At 47.1% G+C, this 21,278-nt stretch overlaps 1 protein-coding gene across 2 annotated transcripts in view; it reads left to right on the forward strand.

Annotated features, from left to right (window-relative positions):
* The first annotated feature begins 4,192 nt into the window (after nt 1–4,192).
* The window catches only part of CTNNBIP1 (catenin beta interacting protein 1), a 38,773-nt gene continuing 21,687 nt past the window's right edge, over nt 4,193–21,278 (forward strand). Inside the window, exons 1-2 of one of the 2 annotated variants that reach the window (XM_066606588.1) lie at nt 4,193–4,359; nt 18,245–18,297. The gene's annotated coding sequence lies outside the window, so the exon portion shown is untranslated. The remainder of the gene's footprint in view (nt 4,360–18,244; nt 18,298–21,278) is intronic. The other variant, XM_066606587.1, reaches the window with a different exon arrangement.

A 21,278-nucleotide genomic window follows, 5' to 3' on the forward strand; every position in this document is an offset into this window, starting at 1 on the left:
GCATATTTTGCATGCGTATTTTGAGATTAATCACAGTCCGATATTGCGCTCGCCAACATGCGATTTCCCCGCGGATACGAGGTGTTTTTATCTCAAAATGCCTCTTATCACTTCGGGGAAGCAGTGATCCTCCTCTGTGGCTGTCAGTTGCAGTGGAGAATTGCTGAGTTTTTCCCTTTGTTTTCAATGGGGAGATCTCACATCGCACCGCGTATATATCGCACATGTACGATACGATGCAAGAGCACGCCCAAAGATAGGACATGATGTGATTTTTTTCCATCATGTGTATAACCCCATTCAAAATAGGGTTCGTGCAAGATTTGTGCGTCTCGCAATGCGCAAATCTCGCATGATTTACTCGGATGTGTGAAAGCGGCCTTAGCCTTTCTTTTTAAATAGGAGGTTCAGCAGGTGGTATAAATTAAATGTTTCATTATAGGCGTATTTGCAGGGTCAAAATTTGCGCGCGCAATGCACAGAGAATAGAACTTATTGATTTCACTGGGATTCTTTATATTTCCGTATTTTGGGTACTCGTTTTGCTTGTGTAAAAAAGCAGCATGCTCTACTTTTCTGTGCATTTGCGCACCATAGATCCCCACATAAGTCAATGGGGGGGGGGGGAGGGTGCACAAATGTGCAAGTAATACGCAACGTGGTGTGTAATATGCTGAATAAAGAATACATCTGGAACTCATTGGACTAATTAGACGTTTCAGGTGGTGCGTTCACCAAATGTATATGTTTTATTTTTGTACCATGTTGCTAAATAAATATTGATTCTGGCAATGTTTTTTTTTTCCATGCCCTTCACCATGCATGATAATGAGCATATTTTTATAGTACGGATCGTATTGAACACAGCAATACCTAATATGTTTATGTTCCTTTTTTCATAATAAAGAGGATTTTGTAAGATAAATGTGCTTTTGTAACTTTTTTTTATTAGACTTTTTTGGCCATTTTAGGTCCCTTGCAGGGACTTAAAATGCAATTGTTCGATTGCTAATGTAGTGTAATATACTTTCGATATCCTTCCTATCAGACCCTACTAGAGGCAAGGTCTAATAGGCTGACTAGGGCCCTTTTACACAGGCTGATAAATTGTTCAGATACCCACCCACATCCAGTGGGAATTTGAATGGTGTAAAGCCTCATGCCGACGGCCGGGTCGGATTCCAACTGTGAAATATTGCAGCGGAATCAGACCTGGTGCCCCCCAGAGACCCTATACTCACCTGTCCGGGTCCGCCGCGAGTGTCTCGCCCTGCACGCAAGCGCAGTGTAGTACATGACGTGTCGGTGGGGGTCTGTGACGCGCATTCCCGTGATACTCCGCAGTGCCCACAGCGCGGAATATCGTGGGACGGACGGCTTCCATTGACTGCATTGGAAGCCGTCCGTGTGATTTTCCACACAAAATAGAACATGCTGCGATTCTCCTCTGCGAGCGGAAAATTGCCGTTTATTTCCACTAATGGGCAGGGGAGAATCATTTAACATAGCATGTCTATGGAAGGACATTGCTGCGGAATTTGCGGTGGGCGCCTGGCCATGAATTCCGATAATCTGTCCATGGGCATTAGCCCTAAAGGCATGCCCCAACTGAATGATGAATGAGAATTTATTCTCTTCTCATTCGTCAATCACCTTCTGCATACAGAAAACTGGACAGATTGAACCGTGTAATCAAGCAGTCAGTCACTTATGAACGACTGCCTGTTTATTGTGAATGGGGGCGGGCGAGTCGGAACAATCTACATCCTGTTCTGCTTCCATTCACTAGCAATGATCTTTCCTGTGTAAAAGCACAGAAATTATTATTGCTAGGATGACCTGTATTGCATCTTACACCCAACTGGTTTTCCTGTATAAGAGTGCTTTCACATGGCAGAATTGGAGGCCTTGATCAGGCCTCCAGCTACCATAGAACCAATTGGCACCTCATCTATCAGTGTGCTGATGGGTGACAGGAGGTGCCTGTATTACTGTAGTATGTCTCCACCGTAAATATGGGTTGGCCGGGCTCACATACAGTTAACGCCTAGGTCATACCCAAAGCTGGCAAAAGATCATGATTGGCGGAGACATACTACACTAGTACCACTCAGTACTAGTAGGCTGCTCCCAGCCCTCCTCCTTATCCTGAGCAGTGCCGAAGTGTCAGCCCTCCGCATCCTGAGCTGTGCAGGAGTGTCAGCCCTCCGGTTCGGCACTGGTCGGGAGGAGTGGCCGTGTAAGGGTTGTGCTGGCTGGATCTGTTGTACCACATAGGTTTCTAGTACAGCCCCACAGGTGTGGAATGATTGAGCTGGCTGGGTGTGGTGTTCTCCTACTAGCCAATCACCACTGGTCTGTTTGCAGTTAAATATCCGCCCTCTGCCTGGTTGGTTTGGTTCTGCCAGGAAAAGAATATACCCCTGTTGATAGTGTACAGGTTATCGCCGAGTTTATTGCAGCTCGAACAGCTCTTCTTATAAGCATAAGGCCGGCTGTCCACGGGCGATGCGGTATCCCACGGCGAAGCTCCACCGCGGGAGCCGCTGCCTGGGAGCAGGAGCCGCTGCCGAATCTCCGCCGGTCAGCCCTATCTAATAGATAGGCTGACCGCGGAAAATCGTGGCAATACGGTCATACGTGTTATTCTAATACTAGAAAATCAACAGTCTTTATACTGATGAGCGAGCATTGCCCTTAGCGAGTACCTGCCCGCTCGGGAGCAAGGATTCGGCTGCCGGCGGCGGGCAGGGAGCTGCAGGGGAGAGCGGGGAGGAATGGAGGGGAGATCTCTCTCTCCCTCTCTCCTCCCCCGCTTCCCCCTGCTGACTGCCGCAACTCACCTGTCACCCGCGCCGGCAGCTGAACCTTCTCTGCCGAGCGGGGAGATACTCACTAAGGACAATGCTCGCTCATGTCTAAACAGTAGGATCAGGAACAGTTTCCCTCACAGCTGTATATGTGTGGTCTCCCATGTCATTTTATGCATACACCCGTGGCAATAAGCCCTTAAACTATCAGCTTTTGCGCACGTAATACCAATATCCTGCATACTGTCATCGTGCTGCTCACGCAATGTACACGAAATACGTGCAAAAAAACACGCGGCGTTTCCTATCTTGGCACGCATTATTGGCACGCGTGCATACATGCCAAGATAGGCTATGGGCATTGAATGTACTTGCTGCGTAATACGCCCCCACACACGCTCAGGTGCGCTCTTGGGACAGCGTTGCAGAATATACCACCACTGAACGCCACACTAAAATGCGCGCTGCTAACTGCAGATTTGGATATGGGATTGCCGGCTGGATTTAGCTATTTTCAATTTCGCACCAAAATCCGTACGTTAGCAATGCGGATTTGGGGGCTGAATATTCCGCAGGGGGGCGTATTCCGCGACGCAGAATATCCTATCTTATGTGAATGGCTATGTTCACACTTGTGTTCAGACATTTCCCTGTTTCGTCATGCCGAGGATGGATCTGACGCCACTGACTAGAATATAATCCGCCCGACTCCTGGCGCGCCAAACTATTTTGTGTGGGACCGATTTTTTTAATAGGAAATTAATAGGAAAACAGAATGAAAAAGGAACCAAATAGAAACCATAGCTTCTGTTTTTTTAAATGTATACGGTAGAGAGATTTGTATATATATATACACATATGTCCATTTTGTCTTTTCTTGCCTTTCTACCTTTTGCGCATATAAAAACGTCTTTCTTAAACGTACAACAAAGGCGCCATTCACATCTGCGCCAGAGGGCTTTTTTGGACAGGTACACAACGGACCCCTTATAATCAATGGCGTCTGTTCGGTACTGTTCGTTTTCATTATAAGACGCCTCCGTCCATCCATAATGGAGCAAAAAATCGCCGTCCCCAGCGCAAACGTGAATTTCGCCAAATACAGATGCATTTACACATAGATGCCCCCATGGAGACCCCCATAAATAGCCCCCCATTAGTGGTCTCAGTGAAGCCGTAACCCATAGCAACCAGTCAAAAAGCGACTTTCACTTTCTAACTGGCTTTGGGGAAATCAAAGGTGAAATCTGATTGGCTGCGGGTTTTTTCCCTGGGGCCGATGTACTACGGGGTCACCATGGTAACGGTCAGGCCGGAGCAGCGGGCCAGGCCGAGGGCAGGCTCTCTCCACAGGCCGCCGGCTCCTCCTCCCTTCCCCGCTCCGCCCTCGGCTCCCCCTTCTTCCACCGCTGCCGGTGACTCCCAGGCTCTGGCGGAGAGAGGCCGCTCGATATCCCCGCTCACAGGCCGGAGCTTGTGCACCGAGAGCGGCCGAGGAGCAGCCAGACGGCGGGCTGGACTGAAGAGCGGCTCCGGAAGCGGTGAGTAGGTGAGGCCGGGGAGCCGGCCTGGTCCCGGCTTGGGGCTCCATTGTCTGCCTGCAGCTGGGATAGAGCAGTGTGGCCGGCAGAGGGGAGCTGGAGAGCGGCCGGCGGTGCCATGCTCCACGGCGGGGATATGTGTGTGCCCGGGCAGTGCGGGGGCATGGCAGTACTCGGGGGGTCGTGTGCGGTACCTGTCCTGTGTGCACTGTGTGTGTGTGTGTACATGTACGAGGCATGTCCTGTGTGTATATATATATATATATATATATATATATATATGTGTGTATATACATGTACGAGGCATGTCCTCTATATGTGTGTATATTACAGGGCATATACACTAATATATATTTACAGTATGAGTCGTGTGTGTGTGTGTGTGTGTATATAATGTATTATCATATGTGTATACGGTGTGTAAGCCTATAAGCATGTAATATATGATATATCTCCTGTGCATAAGCCTATATACACACGTGTAAGTCATGACCCGTGTTTGTATACCAGGATGGTGCATATTATATACGCACAGGGCCATAACATATATATTACAGTATGAGTTATTACCCTGTTTCCCTGAAAACAAGACCTACCCACACACAAGACCTATCCGGATGGTGCATATAGTATACACACTGGGTAAGACGGTCTCATATTTAAATTTTTTTTTTTTGCTCCAAAACATTCCTTTTTTTTACTCAGGGCGGAGTTGAATTGTGGGAGACCCATGCGGACGCCCCACAGCTCATAGAGAAACATGGGCGTCCGCAGCTTAATTAGGCCTCATGCCCACGGCTGGGTCAGATTCTGCCTGCGAGATATCTCATTGGTGGCCCCCAGAGACCCCATATTGACCTCCGGATCCGCCGTGAGTGTGTAGAGCCTGACGCGATTTCCCGCGCTACTTCTGCAGTGCTCACAGCGTGGGATATCGCAGGACGGACGGCTCCCGTTGACTGCAATGGAAGCCGTCCGTGCGATTTTCGGCACAGAATAGAACATGCTGCGATTCTTCCCGGTGAGTTGTAGTTGATTTGCGCTCGTGCGCCGGTGAGAATCATTTAACATGGCGTGTCTATGGACGGACATTGATGCGGAATTCGCGGCGGGTGTCTGGCTGCGATTTCCACAGCGATAATCCGTCCGGGGGCATTCGTCCGTAAGCACGCGGATTTGTTGTGCGGACCCAGAAAACAAATCGCAGCATGCTGTATTTCCGTGCAGTTCACGGACAGGTGGCTTCTGATCCGTGGCACGCGGGCAAGCAGGAGTTTAAAATACCCCAAACCCTCCACTGCGCACATGCGGCGGTTGCCGGCGCTTCCGCACACATCTGCAGGAAAGGGAATGAAGACCCGGATGGGTAAGGAGAAGACCTACTGTGGCCGCGGGCAGGGTCGGATATGGCTGCGGGCTCCCACATGCTGAACCGATCCACCCGTGGACATATGGGGCCTTACATGTATAGCTGCGTGGACACCATGGAAAGAGCATCCTACCGCTTATTGTCAGGGAAACTGGGTACACGGGATGATGGACACACGGGTCATGACTCGTACATGCATATACACCGACCCGTGTGTGTATAGTATGTGTTATGTATGGGGCATCTATCTGTGTACCAGTCATGAACTGTGTGTATTCTATCTATATACACTATAAGCAAATATACATGTACAAGACATTACATGTGTATCATCATATATAATATAGCATATATACATGTACGATTCATGACCCATTCGTGGATCTTATATGTAATATCCTATGGAAATCTACAGTGCAGGAAGCGTATATGTGTACGAGTCATGACCTATATATACAGTGTGAGTATTTACATGTATGAGTCATGATGTGTGCGTATACGTTGTATGGTGCTTTCGTTCATGTACATGCCAATAGTATCCTGTATGTTACACACATGTATCCATTTCCTATGTATATACATAGGTACATGTTGGCTCGGGTGGGCCCTTGCATTGGGCCGCACACAGACTGTCTGAGGGCTCCCACACACTCCGCCCTGACTCACACGGACAGCGCACAGACATGTAGTAGCATGTCCCAGATCTCATCTGTGATCCGGACTGGGATACGACATGCAATGCGTTTCTCTTCATGCACACAACTGGTTGTCCATGTCAGAACGTCAATCTGCGTAGCCTCATAGGCTATAATGGGGCCGTGTGCCGCCCGTGAACTAACGCAAACAGCGCACACCCCAACATACAGTAGTGTGCCGGAGGCCTCGCTGACCTTTCTGTGTGTTGGCGTGTTTCATACTTTATTCCTTTTTCCCCATGTACTCGCATGTATCCGTCTCCTGTGTGTGAAGGTCGCCTGCACACCGCCGGATTTTCATTGGGGAATGCGGAGCGGGCGTCCGGCTCCGCAGCAAATACCGCCCCTAGCATGCTATGGCAAAGTGTTTTGTTGTTTTTTTTTTTTTGTTGTTTTTTTCCTTCTTTCATTTGCAGTTTCCACTCGTGGAGGAAAAATCACAGCATGTTGTATTTTTGCGTGGATTTCGTGTGGGTACTTACAGTTGAAGCCAATGAAAGTCGTCTGATCTGCGTCCTTTCTGCACTTGATATTGTGGAACGGTTGCAGATTCTGCGTCCTCACTAGGCGATGATGTGGGAAAAGTAGGAGTTTAAAAAAATCTGTACTGCGCATATCCGACGGCGAGACGTGCGGATTATCTGCAGTACAAGCAGGGGAATGCCGGCCGTGGTCAGTTACAGATTCTGTGCGGGATTCCGCAGGCGGTCTCTCACGGACGGGTCAGATTCTGCACACACCCTCAGTGCAGAAAAAAAAGTCCTGGACAGGTACGCGGACAGGGGCGGATTCCGCTGCGGTTCTTACCCACCCGTGGAGTGGAAATAGAGTCTAAGAAGTTCTACTCACCCGTTCAGTCCGCTGCCACCTCCCCGCCGGGCTCTGTTTGCATGGCTGTTCCCGTATACATGTGACCGCTGCGGCCGTATCGCTGACCTCGGCAGTATATGGCACTGAGGTCTGTGATTTGACTGCAGCGGTATATATGAAGGCACTTCACTGTAAACAGGGCCTTGCGGGGGTACCGGAGTGGCAGCCAACCAGGCAGGGGAGTGTAACGTTCAAGTCAATGTGCAGAGTTTTTTTTTTTTTTGTTTTTGAACTCCTGCTTTTCACACGTCATCGCGGAATCCGTGACTTTTCTGCAACGGCAACTGCGGATGGGACGGCTTCCATTGACTTCAATGAAAGCTGTCTGTGCAAAAGTGGAGCGTGCTGCGATTTAATTTTATTTATTTTTTCCTTCCTTCATCCGCGAGCGGAAACCGCAATTGATTTCCGCTCATACGTCAAGAATCGCTTTTACATAGCATGTTATGGAAAAGTATTTGCTGCATAATCCGGGGGCGGATTCCGCAATTTAAATCCGCCCATGTGCATGAGGCCTTACACAGACTGTTGTAATGCGAGTGTGCACCTAGCCCGTGGTTTGCATACGCAGTGTATAGAACCTATTGATTTCAATGTGTTCATTCACATAATGAATGAATGGTAGCGTGGCTGCATGTATGTTTTGTGCACAAATGCGCACGATTTACACACACAAACAGTATAGTAAAACGTGCATGGGTGTGGGAAAATGCAGTGCAAATGCGGTTACTCCCATGTGACACTGACCTAGTCCTGTAAGTTGCTCGTTGCGGCCTCCATAGACCGGACGCCTTTCAGCACATCCTACTGATCCTCGATCGGATTAAGATCTGAGCAATTTTGAGGCCAAGTCACCATCTTGATCATTATGTTCCTCATCCCCTCCTATGCAGTGTGGCAGGAACATTATCCTGCTTATAGGTGCTACTAGGGATTAGCGCAGAAGGGGGCAGCTGGTCTACAAGGTAGGTGGTACGTGTCACATCAGCATGAATACCAGTAGAACATTGCCCAGAGCATCACACTGCCCCCACCAGCTTGTCGTCTTTCCATAGTGCATTTTGGTGCCATCTCTTGCCCAAGTAAGTGGCACACACCTACCTGGCTGTCCACTTCATGTAACACGTGATTCATCAGACAGGCCACCTTTTATATTTGCTCCATCATCCAGTTGTGATACTCATGTATCCATTATAGGCGATCGCTGCGGCGGACTGGGTCAGTGTTACTCTGACTAGTCTGTGGCTACAAAGCTCCATAAAGTGATACTTTGTGTTTTATCAGAGATACCAGTGACTTTCAGTAGTTTGTATGCTAGCTCTTCTGTGGAGTCGCACTGGATGTGCCAGTCTTCACTGCTCATGCCCTGGTCACTGGACGTCCTGCCTGGACCAGTTTTGGCAGATACTAACCACAGAAATACCTGGAGCGCCTCTCTGGTCCTGGCATTTTCGGGATGCTCTGACCCAGTCTTCTAGCCATCGTACTTGCCCATATTTTCTTCTTCCAACATACCAGCTTCAAGAACGGACTGTTGATTTACTGCCCAATAAATGCCACCTCTGACGGGTGCTATTGTCACCAGATGACCAATGTTCTTCACGTCACCTGTCAGGGGTCTTAGTATTATAGCTGATTAGTATATACTCTGAGCAGAGCTCCGTATGCAGACGTACATTTATAAGCCAGTCGTGTCCTGTGTGTAGGTACATAGACCAGTGTGGGTATTATATCATCCCATGTAGATGTGCCCTAAACAGCGTGTTTATATACAGTGCGTAAGCCTGCTTAAAGGGAACCGGTCACCGGCTAGGAGCACCGTAGGGCAGGGAGGTATTAATTTTTTAAATTTATTTTTTAATACTTGCCTGCGCTATCTGCTATGAAAGTCTGCCTGAGGACCGTGCCATCAGACGTGAGTGTTCGATCGCCTATTGATTTCTATGGCAGCGTGCACACAGCCTTCAGCTTGTAGCCCGATGATGCAGTCCACACAGGTATTGAAAAAACCTCCCTGCACTTACGATTTATGGGAACCTACTCTATGAGCATAACAGCCAGTGACGGGATATGTATGTGTAATATAATATGAGGAGCGTCTTTCCAAAATGAGTCAGGTCTGTTTTTAAAGATTTTGCACCTTATGATGCAGTACAAATCCCTTTGCTTCTGTTTACATGTATGCAAGGCGATATTTAAAGGGGTTGTCCGAGGAAGGGTCCCTGAGCGCGTGACGTCACTGCCGGCTCATTCGCTCTCGTATAGCTTATTTAGAGAGGTATTAACTCATTCGAACTAGAATAGTTCCGTCTTTTGCATTCACTGTATAAGCGAATGAGAGGGAATGAATTGTTTAATGTTTAACCCAAATAGGTGATTGCACCAACAATGGGTTTGATGCCTGCGTGAAATGTACGAAAAGCGAACTATTCCCGTTCATCATTCAGTTGTTGGCTCGCGTTTAGACCAAACGATTAGGCTGGGCTCACACTGGGTGGATTCTGGATGGAAATCTCGCAATTTGGCCGCAGCGAAAAACTGCAAGATTTTCGCCGGGAATCCTCTATTTCAAAACCCATGGCACTAAGCCTCGGGTTTTGAAGCGGCCCGGCCGCTCGCTTTTCCGCTGCGGACGGCGCTCCCATAGAGGAAGGAAAAAAAAATTAACATGCTGCGTCCAGCGACTCTGCGGCGGATTCGCCGTTCTGTGTGGGAGACATTTCTAAGAAATCTCGTTCACATGCCTGGCCAATCCCGGGATTAGCAGGTGGATTTGCCACAGTGGAACTCCGGACGGCATTTTTGTGGCAAATCCGCCCAATGTGAACCCAGCCTTACTGTTCATTTTCGCTTGTCAGAACGAGTATCGTTCAAAAAACATTATTCCCTCTAAAAGCAGGAAAACCTCTGTCAGCCGGTCCCCCGGGCATTAAAATAACAAATCAGCAGTTGCTCCCCTCTCTTCTCCCCCATCTGTCCTCTGCTGTTGGCTCCGGTCTCCCTTTGATGTTACTTTACAGGCTGAGCCCGTCTACAAACAAGCTGCAACAGCCAATGACAGCGCTCGACGATCATGGCTAAGAGCTGTCATTGGCTGCTACAGCAGATGACAGATACCTGTAAACAGCCAGTGGAGACCAGGGCCGGCGGCGGGGGAGAGGGCAGTACCTGCTGACTATTATTTATTTTTATTAAGTTTTAATGCATTGGAGACCCCTTAACAGGTATTTCCTCACTCGGAGAACCCCTTTAAGCAAAGTGAGTTATTTTCCATTGTGTAACTTTATTTAATGCTGGCCGAGCAAAAGAGGTCGTGTCTGCAGACTGTCTTTAGGTTTTGACCTGCTTTATTTTGGAAAATGCTCCTTATATATACTAGTTTATGGAGTGCAGACAGTATGTATGTGTCCTGCTTATACTGCACTGAGCTTGGTATGCAAATGAGGACCTTTTGGTGATGGCTCTGGTACAGTGGTACAAGGTCCAGATTTTGTAGCTGTAATACGGACACTAAAAGCCGCCTGACAGAGAGATCGCATCCTAGAAGCAATGGAAATGTACCTTCAAGGGGTCATCCCAAAATAGGTTTATCTATCAATAGGATAAATGATAACTGATCAGTGAAGGGTCTCGCATCTGAGACCCCACCTATCCCGAGAACGGGGGTCTGTGTCCCCCTCTTGTCATTGTGGATTCGCCGCACACCCCCTTCAGTGATAATGTCAGATTGAATGAAACACCAAAAGGGCTGATGGGAAAAAGCTGAGTACAAGCTCTCTATCAGCCCTTTAAGGGGAATGGAATGACACCTCGCCAACAGCACTCCATTCAGTCTCCTCCTCACTGTGGGGGTGCAGTGAGTCAGCAGTGTTGAGTTCGGAAAATGGGACCCCTTTCTCTTAGCCGTGGTCTTAGAGGTGAGACCACCACCAATCAGACTTTTGGCACCTATCCTATGGGGAGATAAGTCAATTTTGGTAGAACCCCTTTTAATAGATCTCTAATAAATATTTTAACGTGTGCCCCAAACGTGGTGAAAACTGAGCCTTACACGACTAACAACAGTGGTTGGCGATTTGCTTATAACGTTGAAAATGTCCGTTTGTTCAGATGAATGTATGTAACCAAGAAGTAAAGGACAGAGGAAGCGGTGTGACTACACAGGGGCTATTTGTAGTCTGTAACCATGGAAACATACAGGTCTGCATAGAAGCATTATGCACAAAAAGGTAGATCAAGTAATCCAAACCTGGGCAAAGTTATTTAGGATTTTTTTTTTGCTTTGGTCGCATGGTCCGACGAATCTCTTACATCGCCTTACTGTGTAATCTGTCCCCATTGCACTGAATGATTTTTATTTAAAAAAAAATTTTTTTATTTTTTTTTTTAGCTCGTCATGTACAATCAGTGGCGGTGTCTGACTCTGTGTTCTTCTCTATGGCTTGGAGCCTCTGAGAAGCATGGTAGCCAATGCTAAAAATCTGTTGGTACGTAACATTTTGTTACTGAAGTCTATATAAAGAGTTTACTGCCAATGGACTAATGAATAAAAACACAAATGGCGTATTTCAGTCTGTGAATACGCTGCAGGCCATATGATAGAGCCCTTAGTGTGTTATGTAGGTCAATCGACAAATTACTAGAGGATCATCTGCAAGCTAAATGTCCGTGGCTTAATGCTGTTGGCAGAGTTTTGTCTTCCTCTGACTTCCTTTAAATGGAAGGTATTCCAATTATTTAAGCTTGCGCTCTAGGAACTATACACCGATGTGCCAAAAGTCATGGGATAGCAGTATGTAAAGTGATTATGAAATGATGCTAACTCAGTGGGCGGCTTAGACCTGTATAAGCTGTGAGGTTGACCACTGACCAGCCCGCTCATGGCGAGGCGATGTGAGTTATCAGAGTTTGAACAAGGTATGATAGCGCGTGCGAGATGGATGGGACGTTCCATTTCCGAAGTTGTGCGGGCATTTAACATTCCTCAATGCACAATGCCCCGTGTGTGTGTACAGGGAATATGTTATAGACTGCATTACCATCCACAGTGGGCAGCGTAGAGGCTGCCCACAGGTGCTTAATGATTGTGACCAGCGGTCTCTGGCTAGAATTGTGCGAAAGCATAAACAGGTCTAGCAAAAACCGCATCCACATACAATGCAGGAGCCCCACATGTAAATCCTGCAGGTCAGTGCAGCCCTCTTCCATGGGATATGGGGCAGAAGACCAGAGGCCTCTGTTACACCACAACACCAGACACCACGCCTGACCTAGGGGCGTGAGGTTGCTTATTAGACCTTAGAGGACTGGTAGCGTGTGGCGTGGTCTGATAAGTCATGATACCAATTATTTTGGGCTGATGGTGCTGATCCCATAAAGCCATGGACTCTCGTCAACAAGGCAGTGTGCAGGCTGGTGGTGGACCCATACTGGTGTAGGGTGTGTTCTTTCAGTATGGGTTGGGTCCACTGACCTAGCTAAACATGTCATTGAGCAATGGCTGCTACATTTCACTATTGGTGACCACGTACAGCCCTTTATGGACCCCCACAATGATGAGCTATTCCAGCCGGATAATGCACCCCATGTCATCGGGTCCAAGTCGTCCAGAATGGCTTTGAGTAGCATTCAGGAGAGTTCCTTCAAATGCTATATAGACATCCATGAAGCCGGATTTACCTGTCCAGGACTCCCCCCTATGAACCAGAATGGAGAGTCACATTGCCATTCATCTGAATGGCCACCATGTAATACTACGTAGCCGCTGCAAAGGAAATGCATGTTTTCCTGCATCTTCCCCCAACAAAGTGAGCCGTTTGCATCTGATATCAAGAGCAGGACCTGGGGTGATAGTCTTGAAAGGACATCCTGATGAGACAACCCCTTTAGGCCGGCTTCACATGGGCTATAAGATTGTGCAAGATTTGTGCGTTGTGAGGCGCACAGATACGAACCCTATTCAGATCTTGAATGGGGTCATACACAAGGGCGATGTTTTCCTGCATGGCACTACGATGCGGCAAACAAATCGCGTCTTGTTCTATCTTGCTGCATGCTCTTGCATCGCACCGCCCCATTGCTTTCAATGGTGCCGGCAGCAGCATCGCACCACGTGGCGAATGCACAAGATGCAAGGTCTCCCATTGAAAACTATGGGAGAAACTCTGTGATCTCTCAGCCCTGGCGGGGATTCCCTTCATGTGATGGGAAGATGTTTTGATATGAAAATGCCTCACATTCATGGGGAATGCACATGGTGGAGAGCATGATATTGGGGTGGGATTCGTAGCCCCTTATCGCGCTTGCCCGTGTGAAGTTAGCCTTGGGGTACATTCACACAGGTGTAGTGCGGGTATCAGCGGCGTAAATACGCTGTACAAAAATGCAGCTTATATACACAATCGGGCGTGCTTTTGCGCAGCACTCTATTTACTTAGTAAAGTATTTCGACGCACAAATGGGACATGCGGCAACATATTATATATATATATATATATATATTATTTTTTATACGTGACTGAAATATATTGCGGAAATGCGCAAACGTAAGTGAACCCATTGAAATGTATAGGTTTTATTCACAGGATCTACACGCACAGAGCAAGCATACATAAATACGTGACGTGTGTGTATATACACGCTCGTGTGAATGAGCCCTTAATGTGTTCACTGTTTGCAGAGTTTTGCTGTGGCCCCTGTGATTTGTGCAACTGGACCATGTGGCCCCTCACTAGTCGCTCAGTTCATCTAATGGTATCTGCTCCCATTTTTCAGTAAGGATCATACAGACCCTGCAGATCCTGTAATATCCCGCCGTGTGAATGCAGCCTTATAACATTGCCCGTCCCCGGCTATTTGTTGTATTTTGCTCTTGGCAGAACAATCGCTGGCAGCGGTCAGTGTTATTTCAGGGCAGAAGTAGTGGATTTGAGTGTTTCTGGCAGTGAACGAGGGTCTCCGGTTGCACAGGACACATTATCGCTCCCCCACACAGTCCTGACTTCATGGAGCAGATCCACTGACGTGTAGCTGGGCAGCAGACTGGCACAATCAGTGTCATCGGCGCTGTCATTCTCCCATGGGCAGCTGCTGGTCTTGGCTGCGAGGCTGATGCCTTTCACCAGTGCAGGGGATACATCACCGCAGCTGCTTGGGACTTAAGGTCAGCCTGAGGTTTAAAGGAGATGTCCCGAGGCAGCAAGTGGGTCTATACACTTCTGTATGGCCATAATAATGCACTTTGTAATGTACATTGTGCATTAATTATGAGCCATACAGAAGTTATAAAAAGTTTTATACTTACCTGCTCCGTTGCTGGCGTCCTCGTCTCCATGGTGCCGACTAATTTTTGGCCTCCGATGGCCAAATTAGCCGCGCTTGCGCAGTCCGGGTCTTCTGCAGTCTTCTATGGGGCTCCGTGTAGCTCCGTGTAGCTCCGCCCCGTCACGTGCCGATTCCAGCCAATCAGGAGGCTGGAATCGGCAGTGGACCGCACAGAAGAGCTGCGGTCCACGGAGGAAGAGGCCATCTTCAGCGGTGAGTAGAGAAGTCACCGGAGCGCGGGGATTAAGGTAAGCGCTCCGGTGAGCTTTCTTTACCTCCCTGCATCGGGGTTGTCTCGCGCCGAACGGGGGGGGGGTTGAAAAAAAAAAAAACCCGTTTCGGCGCGGGACAACCCCTTTAAGGTCTTCATTTCCAGTAGGAAGCTCTGGGTCCCTTACCCTCTCCTGCATGCCTTCTACTTTTAGAGAACGGCTCAGTGAGTAATGCAGCTTGTAGCCACATGCCCTGCGACTTCCCTGACCCGCTACGCTCAAGGGATCTAATAAAGGTTCCCATTACGCCCAGCAAATACCTGGGCAGCGGTGCCAGATCATGTGTTGTGTTAGTGACTTATCTTTTATTGAGGGGCTTCAGCATTAGGGTGCTAATACACGGCTCTGGTGGCGTCTGCACTTGTGCGGCAAGTCCAAGTGCTGCTCACAATGGTCCTTTCTACGCCTGTGTTTTGCAGAGGAGGACCGCTGCTGTGTGATGGTCGCCTGCTTTGTTTAGTACTAATAAACCTTTATTATAATTGGACTTTGTTTTATTATTACTAATTACTGTTAGCAGTTCTCTGTAATGGGACCATCGTATGTCTGTAAGGTGCCAAGCACATTGCATATGCCAAAAGGGATGTATCCGAGGATGTGTTACTATGTAGTGGATTTGGTGTAGACTTTCAGTAGTGGGAATATATGCAACATTGTTGCAGATTTTGACATATGTAGAAAACTTTCTCCCTTCATCTGAAGGTGTGAAGCCTATTGTGGCAAAATCTCTACCAAATGGTGCAGAAATTCTGGTCCAAATCTGCCATGAATGAGTGCAGCCTGAGGCCTCTTTCGCAGCAATATCGCAGCTGTGTTCCCGCGATTTCTGTGCGATATCGCTGCGTTTTTCTTGCGGGACTTTGTAATGCTCTTTTGCCAGGATTTTCAGCAGGGCTTGAAATATAAGCCCTACCCCGAAAATAACCCCTAGCTGCATTTTAAAAACAAAAATAAATCCCCTAACAGGCACTGTCCGCTCTGCCGCACTTCTCCTTCCAAAGCTGCGGCACACTTGCTTGCAATTTTTAGCTGCCGCTGCTTGGTCAGGGGGTTCATAAATCCTGGCTCAAAGTGGCTGAGCTGAAGCGCTCAAGAACCAATCACAGCCATTCAATGCGATGGCTGTGATTGGTTCTCAAGCGCCGCGGCTCAGACAGTTAGAGCAAACGCTTCCTGGAGGTGGGATTTATGAACTTGCTGACCAGTAAGCGGCAGCGGAAGACTGGAAACAAGTGCGGCAGAGCGGACAGCGCCTGTTAGGTAATGTATTGTGTTTTTTGTTTTAAATGCAGCTAGGGCTTATTTTAAGGGAAACTGTAGGACTTCTTACTGTTAAGGTTGCATCGCACCACACAAAGGAAGGCTCCATAGGGAAACATGGGATACAAAACCTCGCAGAATGCCGCATATTTTTTTTAAATTTTTTTTTTTCCCCCCTCGCAATGTAGCAGCCTACAAAACCTCACTAATGTGAAGGAACCCATTGGAAAGCACGGGCTTCACATACATGCGGTTTGTAATGCTGTTGCTTCGCAAGAAAATTGTGTTTTGTTTTTTTTTTTGGTCCTCCCTGTGAAAGCGGTAGAGTACCTTCACATGGGCACAAATATACGGTCTGAGTAATGGTATAAAGTGCGTGTGGCATCGTGACTGCTGGCCTAGAACTACATCGCGGTCTATCAGAACACACGTTGATCAGTTTTAGTTATTTTAGACTATATAATGTCTTATTTGTATAAAATCAAAATTTATGATTATTTCTGCTATACCTGCTGGACAGCTCGTCCCAAAGATGATCATTCTTGAGCTTTTATACAGGAAGGATCATTTTTCAGTGAATGGAGGCGGAGCGCGGCGGGGATCTTACCAGCCGCTGCGTCAATTCACCATAAGCGGGTGTTTACACGGCCCGATTTGTGCAGTTTTTAGGCATGCAGAAATGGAACAAACAACGACCTTTTGTCGTCCAGTTCGTGCGAGCTCCTACTGTGAACGACAATCCTTCAGATGCCCGCTGATCACGGCAATCTGAACGATTTGTCAGCCTGTTTCAAAGGGTTCTTGGATGGGGTCTTCTGTGTCCTTAGAGTGAAACTATGTGGTTTACCATGCGGTGATCACACAGGTATACATTTCATAATGCGAGAGCTGCGACTACTGTAACAACCCCATGCAAATGGTGAAATCCTCATGTGAAGAGGTAAACGGTGGACGGTTCTGGTCAGTGACTGCAAGCAGAGATCTTGAAAAACTGTGAGAAATGAAAGTATTTGTATGTGTTAAAAAAAAAAAAAAAAAAAAAAAAATTTACAAAACTTTTAACTGTACAGTAAAGGCCCATCTTTTGAGCAATAACTGTTGATTCTAAATACACGGACATTGTGTAGTTTTCGTGCACGATTCGTTCCTCGCTCAATTCTAGTTTTCTCGAATCGAGCAATGAACTGTTATCAGCGGTGCAGGCGGTTATCGCAGTAGGCAGCGCTGATGAGATTCTTTCAGCTCGTGTCCCGCTGGTAGTTCACAGCGGGATGCGAGCTGTAAGCACGGAGAACAATGCTGCTGTTTGCTTATGCAAAATGGCTGTATTGTTCGCCGAGCGATACCAGCGGTGTTCTGCTCCGCCTGCATAGGTCTTTAGTAGCTAATTAGCTACTATAGACTATGCAAAGATCGCTCAAACATTTTTGTGCGATCTGTCTGTGTAAATGGGGTAAGTTTTATATCTTGAAATTTAAATACTTTGTTACTTAATATAATCTTAATTATCATGTGACAAATGGAAATGCCGCCTAAGCAGTTTCTTGACCCCTCTGACCTGGGTGAATGTGATCTGCGGGCCGGAGGGGACGGGCGGATTCTTAGTGTTGGATGCAGGACAGCTGCTATCATAACTGTAATCTAAGAACTAATATGAGAAATGCGGATGACCATGTAAGCTGTATGGATGGATGTGTCCGCTTCTACTCTCCGACCAGATCTATCGGGAATACCCCACACCAGCACCGCCAGAACGTGCCTGTCTTGTATGTGATATAGTGCTCACCTCCGCTTGCCTTGTTAGTGTATTTGTAGTCTTGTAAAATGTAATGCTCCATTCAGAAATAATAGTTACAGAATCTTCTATTATATTGCGCTCACACTGTAGTTGAAGTAACTCCTGCCATCTGTAACGGGTCCTCCGCACCAGCTCCTTCTAGTTGTAGTATTGCTGCACCAGTAGAGGGGCTCTCAGTAAGTAACCCCTGGTTTAACTAATGTGTTTACCTGCTGTGCCTACAGGCCGGACAAGATTGTAATGCTGAGCATATTACAGATCTTTATTTACAGATGAGGTTTACTAAAAAGTGTTCTCTTTTTGCAGGGTCCCCTCCATTCCGTCCTACTGGCTGCACCTAGAAGATCCTTCAGCAAGAGGTACGTGTGCACATTACAGATCATAGCAGCTGTTGGGCCACAGAACTCAAGAAAAAATAGTTTTTATTTCCAGTTTTCAGATATAAACAAGAACTTTTTCATTTAGTGACAGCACACTGCAGAGCTGGATCCTGCATGCAGGTTCCCGCAGCAGATTCCGGCTCTGACTGAGGCGGCGACCCTGCGTACCTGTGTTCTTTCATTTTTACCTGTACCACGGATGGTTGCGGCGAGCCGCTGTCAGACATGCGCAGTACTTTTTTTTTCCCTTTTTTATTTAATTTTTTTGTCGTTGTGGAAGGGCTGCGGTTGGATGGCTTTCACTGACTTCAATGGGAGCTGTCCGCACGGAATCCTCGCAAAAATGAGGATGCTGCAGTTTATTTATTTTCTTCTGCAAGCAGAAATCGCAATTTACTTCTGCTCATGTGCAGGAAAAATCAATTTCTCATAGCATGCTATAGGCTGTATTTGCTGCGGATCCATGTTGCGGACGCCCACCGTGGATTACACAGCAAAAATCCACCCATGTGCAGGCAGGCTTGAGGGGTTTTCTGACTACTATACGTACATTGGCTGCAGCTGCGGGGCGGCAGGAGTTATTTTTAAAAAGTAACAATGCTCACCTCCTTGCTCATTAAAATCAATGCGAGCTGCATCTGCAGTTACAAGCGCCAGCCACCACACGGAGATCAGCGCAGAGACTTCCACTGCTTCTGCTCCGACCTCTGTATTTGTGATGCTGACAGCATGCGTCCGCTCAGCTGATCGGTTGGGGTCCCGAGCGACGGACCCCAGCCGATCAACTATTGGTGACTTATCCTGAGTTTAGGTCCTCAATAGTATTCTCCCTGGAAAACCCCTTTAATTTTCAGACCCATCAGGTCATGGCTCTAGAAATAGAGGAGGGTTTATTTTCTGGAGGTCACCAAGAACCATCGGGCTTGGAAGATGTGCAAGGTGTCATTCTTCGTAAGATGTAGATTTCGAACATATATATATATTTCCCTAACACTTTAGTTGCAATACAAGTAAATTTGGAACATGAATTTCAACAATCTTTTTTGGAACTGAGCCACTCCAGAGAGCGCAGAAAAAATGTCTGTATGTGCCCCATACACTGTAGTTTCTAACCTCAAAATCTCAGAACGGTGTTTGTAGCTTTTTAAGAGAAAAAAAAAATTCTTGACCTTTTTGTAAAGAATAAAATAATGAACCTCTTAACAACACGCCGTATATATTTATGCTACGGAGGCGTGGGATAGGGAGCCAATCCCCAACTATGTACATGGTGGGTGCTGGCTGTCTTTGTCAGCGACGTGCAGCTGTTAATTCCTGCAGGGGCATTTAAGGCCGGCTGCACACGGGCATATTTGCATTGCGGAATACAGAGTGGGCATCCGCCCCCGGGTTCTGCAGCAAATATCGCCCATAGCATGCAATGCAAAAGTTCTTTTTCCTGCACACGAGTAGAAAACAATTGCGATGTTTTGGGTTTTTTCTTTCTTCCCGCTCGCGGAGGAAAGATCGAAGCATGCTCTATTTTTGAGCCGGGTTTCGCTCAGACGGCTTCCATTGAAGTTGGTGGAAGCCGTCCAGGCCGCAGCCCTTCTGGAAAGGTCATGTGACCCACGTCAACGCCTAGCGACAGCGTGGGAGAATCTGTACTACGCATGTCCAATGTTGAGCCATCCAGACCATCCGTAGTACAGAAGAAAGAAGAAAACGACAGGTACATGGGGTCACCCACCGAGAACAGGGTTGGATTCCAGTGCGGGATTCGGCATCTGGAATCTGACCCATATGTGTGCAGCCAACCTACGTGTCCCAATCCATGTTTGGGAGCCACAAATTGCCCCCATTGACCCCTCCTATGATGAGATTGTTCAGTTGCCACGGTAGTCTAGATCCTTCAGAAGTTCACCAGGGCTGCCATCAAAACGCTGTCTAATGTAATACTATGGCATTGCCTTAAACTGTATGAGCGATCAAACGATTGCAAGTGCAAGTCCCCCTATGTGAGCTAAGCAAGAAAAGAGAAAATGTAAAAATGAGTTATGGTTTATTTATTAGAAAAATAAGATAGTAAAAGTTTAAAAGGGGGAAAAAAAAACCCTTTTCCTGTAATTACAATTAAAAAAACAAAAACAAAAGCAAACCTATAAACCTTTTGGTATCCTTGCATCTGTAAAAGCCAGATCTATCAAAGTAACACATCATTTATCTTGCATGGTGGTGCACAAACTCAGAACTGCGCTGTCTTTTTTTGGTCATCCTGACTCCAAGAAATTGTACAAAAAGTCATACGCACTCCAATATGGTACCAATAGAAACTACAGACATCCTGCAAATAATCAGCCTTCCCTTAACTATGTTGACAGAAAAATAAAATCAGTTATGGGTGTCAGAACATGGCAGAAATTTTTTTCCCAAAGATATTTTACTTTTAAAAAGTAGCCATAGCATTGCCTGTCAGCTTGCAGTATGATGTAATCTGCAATGGCAGCCCTGGGGCCTTTCTGACATGCGCATTGATGCGCAGGACCCCCCTGAACATTCATTGGAGTATTTAAAGTGTTGACAGCTTTGCATTGTATTGAGTGTGATCTACCCTCAATGCCTTTCCATACAAACCCGGACCTCCCAGGACGGAAATGTACGTCCTGTAGCGTTTAGGGAATAAAGCCTCGTTCACACGAGCAACAAAGTCGCAATGCTACAAATCTCATGTATGTGAATCCCATACTTTCCTATGGGTTCCTTCACACATGCGATGTTTTGTGGCATGCGACATCCCAACACAAAAACCTTGCGGGTCCCACAATATGCACGCGACTCGTGAGGTTTTATAGCCCAGGTTTCCTTATGGAGGCTTCCTCACTGTTGCATCGCACAAAAACAGGATTTGCATGTGGTGCGATGCAACTATGACAGTAGGAAATCCTACTGTCAAAGCCATAACCTAATCCCTAGCTGCAGGG

The sequence above is a fragment of the Eleutherodactylus coqui genome, chromosome 6 (assembly GCF_035609145.1).
Source record: "Eleutherodactylus coqui strain aEleCoq1 chromosome 6, aEleCoq1.hap1, whole genome shotgun sequence".
Lineage (NCBI taxonomy): Eukaryota > Metazoa > Chordata > Amphibia > Anura > Eleutherodactylidae > Eleutherodactylus > Eleutherodactylus coqui.